This window comes from Bufo gargarizans, chromosome 1 (genome assembly GCF_014858855.1).
Source record: "Bufo gargarizans isolate SCDJY-AF-19 chromosome 1, ASM1485885v1, whole genome shotgun sequence".
NCBI classification, from domain to species: domain Eukaryota; kingdom Metazoa; phylum Chordata; class Amphibia; order Anura; family Bufonidae; genus Bufo; species Bufo gargarizans.
The window spans coordinates 24,680,716-24,686,715 of NC_058080.1; positions in this window are offsets into that span (position 1 = coordinate 24,680,716).

A 6,000-nucleotide genomic window follows, 5' to 3' on the forward strand; every position below is an offset into this window, starting at 1 on the left:
TTGGCCACAGTCATGTTCAGTTCCAGTCAGGTTAAGCAACTGGGACAGAACATACTTGGCCTTGTGGTCCACCTGCAGATTCCGGCCGCTGAGATCCATGATCCATCTCCCGAATCTCTGTTGGGAGACTCCAGGGAGAGTATCACGGAGCAAAAGGGTCAACGGTGAATGTGGAGTCTGCAAAGTGAGGGGCCGGAAGCCAACAATATGCTCTGTGGTCTTAACAGCATAGTGTATGGCTGCCAATTGCTTGGCGCATTCATCGAACCCTCGTTCGACGGGCGAAAGCAGCCTGGAGAAATATCCCAGCGGTCTGGTCTCGTAGCCTACTTTCTGTACCAGGACCGCTGCGATAGACTCGATCCCTGCATGCGCCTGTATGGCCAGTTCCCCATCTGAATGTGGAGTGGCCAACACAGGCGCCGAGGAGAGGTCCCTTTTCAGGGTTGAAAAGGCCTCTTCCTGCGCATCGGACCATCCTTTGATTGAGGGTTCCTCTCCCCGAAGGAGTTCGTAGAGAGGTCTCGCTTTGGCCGCGAAATCCTCTATGAACTCCCTAATGAAGTTGGCAACCCCCAGGAATTTTCTCAAATCCGGAAGGGTGCCAGGCCTGGGTAACTTTACCATGGCTTCCACACGGGCCGTCATGATATCTTTGGTTCCACAGGAAATTTGGACCCCAAGGAAAGTTACCTCTGCTTTACCCAAATTTGCCTTATGGGGACTCAGCTTGAGTCCTGACTTTGCCAGGAGTCCTAGCAGCTCTTTCAACAGAACCAAGTGTTCCTCCATGGTTTCTGTATGCAAAAGCAAGTCATCCACCTATTGTAGGAGGCATTCCGGTCGTGAGAATACACTCAGCACAGCCGCCAATGCCTGATGGAAATACGTGGCGCTGCTATGGAACCCCTGGGGCAGTACAGCAAACATGTACTGTTTGTCCCCCACCGTGAAAGCAAATTTGTACCGACACGATTCCGTGAGTTCGATGGAGAAGAACCCGTTGGCAACATCGATGGTCGAGAATACGCGGCTTTTGCCACTTATTCTGGCCATGATGTCGGGAGTCTGGGCCACCACTGGGGCTGACATTGGGGTGTATTTGTTAAGGACACGGAGGTCTATGGTCAGCCTCCATGCATTCGTGTCCTTTTTCTTAACTGGCCAGAGGGCATTGTTGCACTTTGAGTTGCCCTCAATGACCACACCCCTAGTCTTCAATTCAAGGATTGTGTCCATAATTGAATGGGTGGCCTCTGGTGGAAATCGATATTGGCGTTGAGGTGGAGGGTCAGGACCCTGTATGTCCACCAAAACGCCAATCAGTCTGCCACAGTCATTCTTACTTTGGGCCCACAGATCAGGGTGCTTGTACACAATAGGCTCAAGGTCTGGATTGTGTGAGACCTCAGGCCACTTGTGTTCCAGCACATCAGTAGAGTTATCTACTGCTGGCAAAGGTGGTCCCAGATACTGGCGTTGAATGACAAACACCTTGGCTCGTCTGGGACCTTTCCACACAATGCAATTTGCCAGATCCAGGATCCACCCATTTTGTGTCATTACATCGGTTCCAATAATGTTATCAGAACCGGGGTAATACCACATGGGTATCCTGAGGGTAGTGCACCTGGTAATCTGAATGATTACCTCATCAATTCTGTGGGCCTTCACCCCCCCTTGTTGGTGATCAAATCCGATCACCACACACTGAGGGCTGTTGGGGAGTAGATCATGTTTGATATTGGTAATGGAAATTTCCGCCCCAGTATCAAGCATGATTTCCGTTTCTTTATCTTTTATCGTGGCTTTTATATGGGGTCTCCCTGAAGGATCCAGTATGATTGGACATACTGGTGCCAACTCTTTAGGGACCCCTAATCCTCATTCGATATCCACCAGACTCCCAGTAGGTATTTGTGTGGTACATACTGCCACTCTTGCGCTCTGTTCCTGATCCTTAGGTGTGGAATCTCTTGATTCCACGCCCCCTGGGACATTCATGACCGCCAAGTATTTTGGTGCTTGCCCTGATAAATGTCCCAGATTCATATCAACCTGTCCCCCCACAGGCCTGGCAAAATTGGGTTTCATCCTGAAACCGTTATTATTGCCATTTTTCTCAGAATTTGTCCGGTTAATCTTTAACCACTGTGGACAATTTCTTTTTATGTGCCCCTCTTGTAAGCACAGGAAACAACGAAAGTTTCCTGCCCTTTCCAACGGTGGGGCCGTGGGGCGAACGGTGGATGTATACCTCGTGTGTTGTACCCGGTCGTCTTGTGACCTACCGTATACAGGCACACGCTCCCTCACTTTCACAGACTTCTTACTGAGCAGTATGTCTTGTCTACACTGCTCAATAATCATGGCTGCGTCCGTGAGGGATGGCTCCCTAGCTGCACTCAGCCGGATTGCAGTATCAAGATATGGGAATTTTTCCACAAACATGCACACCATGCCTTGTGGAATCCCAATAACCTGATCTTTGGTAACCCTCCTGTACATTGCTTCAAACCGACTACACAATGACAAGGGTTCATCATGTATAGTAGGCTTGAACTTGGACAGGACCTCTGGAGTGACATCCCAGTGACCCGTGGCCAGTCTCGTGAGTATGGAGAGACGTTCTTCCTTATCATGAAACTGGCCATTCGTGGGTTGCATCCTCCCCGTTACCTCATACCTTTGAATAAGGTGTGTTGGTAACCATAATCTGAACAGCTCCATGCGATATTCCGGAGCCACTGAATATTTGTTACAGTGACCTTTGAAAATATCGCATGAAGCGAACGGATCTACATGGGGATCATATTTCGGGATCTCCTTGCAGATCCGTAACAGGAAGTTTATCCTTTCCATACTGGAATGGTTAGGATACATCTCTTCCTGTTTTTCCGGACGTGTTGGCGGATTGGAAGCGGAATATACCCCTCCACTCTCCTCTCCCCAACCGTTGTCCTGTTCCTGGTAACGGTTGCTACTCCTATTCTCCCCGGGTGTCGGGGTGAATCGTAGAGACCACATGTCCCCTAGTATCTACCACTGCGGATGTATTATCCGTCGAAGACCTTGGCGCTGTCGCCGCTGTCTCCTCCTGTGCCGTTCCCGAAACACAAACTTGTTTCGTGGGCACCATACCGTTGGTACTAGGCCTGGACAAATTGGAGATTGCCCGCTGCAAGTCTGCAATGGTTTGCGTCTTTGCAGCCAGGTCCTCCCTCATCTGAACAATCAGGGCATCCGTAGATACCGTATTGTTCCAATACTGATTAATCTCAGTGTACAGCCGGAGTAGCTCTCTGTCCATGTCAGAGTAGAGACTGTCCTTATCCGAGAGTCTCGACTCTAGCACACAGATTTCTCTCCCCCTCTCGACTGTACACTGGGCTTCTTCTTGTAATTGAACCTCTAGTGTGTGAATTATTTTACAGTTATCAACACAACAATTGCAGTGGAAGTTTGCCTTGTCCGCAACCTCCCCTGCCTTTCTTGTGCTGGCAAGTGTCTCTATGTGTTCCGCCTTCCAAATGGTATCCTCATAGGAAAGAACCAATTTGGCTAGCATTTGGAGGCGTTTGGTGGTCTTGTTGAAGACACTCCTACTAATACAAACCCGGTCATGAGCGTAAGCCTGGTCCAGTAAAGCGGACCACAGCAGCTCAGCGGATTTGCATGTAGTAGGAACAATGGGATTAAAAGTGCTGTTTTTGGCTAAGTGTTGGAGTGTGGAGAAGTTCATACTCACATTTTTCTGAGCCTCCATCTTCTTGTTGGTGCTGTACTTTCCCGTCCCTTGCAGCTGCTTGAAAGAAGTCCTTTTCTTCCGGATCGCTTCTTCCCGACCAGCCGGACTTCTATGTACCTCCAACGAAGATGGATCTCTTTCCGTGACGTATCCTTCTTCACACCCCAGCGACGGTGACGTGTAAAGCAAATACAAAAATATTAGTACACAGATAGATTATAGATTCTCTGCAAAAGATTTTGTTTTATTTCTGGTACTGTAAGGGAAGTATCGCTTCTCCTGTCCAATTATCGGGTCCTAGACGCTCAGACACTCCGCTGACCGCGTCTCTCCTGCCCGATAATTCACAGTACTAGCGACCCTCAGCCTTAAGACCAAAAACAAACGCAAAATCCACGCAGTGGGCCTGGCTCGCCAATGTAAAGGGGGAATATTAATTACCAATATTATGCGGATATCGATAATTAATATTCATAAATAGGAGGAACCGTCTAGTGAAGACTCCGCCTATTTATACCTTTATATAACAATAACAACAATATTTTCGCTATGCTTTACACTAATCACTAATGCTAGCTGCATGCGCCTTACTTACTACCGCTAACAAGTACACACTACACAAAGGGTACAAGTAACACAGTATTTATTACAATACACTACGCACGCAATACTGACAACACAACACTAAATATACAGTACTCAACTACACTACACGTTCCCAAATTCCACCCACAAACTAACTATACAATACACACATACAAGTAACATTAACAACCCACCCACCTGACTAATTCTATTCCTAAGGTGTACGACGAGGATAACCAAGGGAATGTGGGTATGGCAGGGGTTAATCAGGGGAATCAGATAACCAAGGGAATGGGGGTATGGCAGGGGTTAATCAGGGGAATCAGATAACCAAGGGAATGAGGGTATGGCAGGGGTTAATATAATAACCCGGGGAATGAGGGTATGGCAGGGGTTAACCAGGGGAATGGAGGTATGGCAGGGGTTAATATAATGGGGGTATGGCAGGGGTTAATAACCAGATAGTGGGGGGGGGGGTAGATAGAATAGCGTTGGGGGATAGTGGGGGGGATAATAGCGTTGGTGGGATAGTGGGGGTTAATAACGTTGGTGGGATAGTGGGGGTTAAATGATACTTAAGGTTCTGCTCGTTTTCCAGGGGGGCTCGTCAGTCCAGGGGATGATGTCCTGCCCGGTGGTATTTCGGACTGCTGAGCGGAGCGCCGCCTGCCTATTTAAACTTGGCGGCGCCCGCTCGCAGTCCCCCTTTTGCCGCCGTGCGCATGCGCACGGCCGGCCTGAACACGTGGGCCGGCGCGGTGATGTGACGTCACCGCGCCGGCCCGAGGATCTTGGAGCGCGCTTCCAGGGGGGGGATCCTTTGATCCTCCCGCCTGTGAAGAGGACGCCTACCTCCGGCTGTAATTACAGCGCCGGAGGTCAGCCACTCACAGGGGCATGGGAACTCTTTGTTCCCATGTCTCTGTTAGGCGTACCATCTCCGGCGCGATCGGAGATGGTGACAAAGGGCAGAGGATCTCATTGATCCTCTGTCCTTTGTAGAGGCCGACGCATGATTGTCCAACTGTCGGTCTCCTCCACCCCTCCAGCAGGCAGCATAATTCCGGCATATATGCCCATAGATGCTTGGGGCACATCTATAAGCATATATGAACGGACAGTACATATGGGGGCATGAAGGGGGCACATATATATCAAAGGGGGCAATATCAAGGGGGCACATATATATATATATATCAAGGGGGCAATATCAAGGGGGCACATATATATATATATATCAAGGGGGCAATATCAAGGGGGCACACATATATATCAAGGGGGCAATATCAAGGGGGCACATATATATATATATATATATATATATATATATCAAGGGGGCAATATCAAGGGGCCACATATATATATATATTGATAAAAGGGCACATCACATATATACACATGTATATATGTATATGTATTCGCGGGCCACACTATATGAATTCCCACAGGGGCATGGATGAGCCCCTGGGGAATATCGGAGGCGGATGGGCGCAGGTGCTGGGCACATCTGCGCACATCGCCCTCTGCACCGCCAATACATACACATACACACACCCATACAACACGCTCCACCCTTCCTCAACACTAGCCAATTGTAATACTGTCTGCTGTCTGCCGAAGCACAGTTTTTGTTCTGGGTTGAATACAATTCCCAACTTAGCAATTCC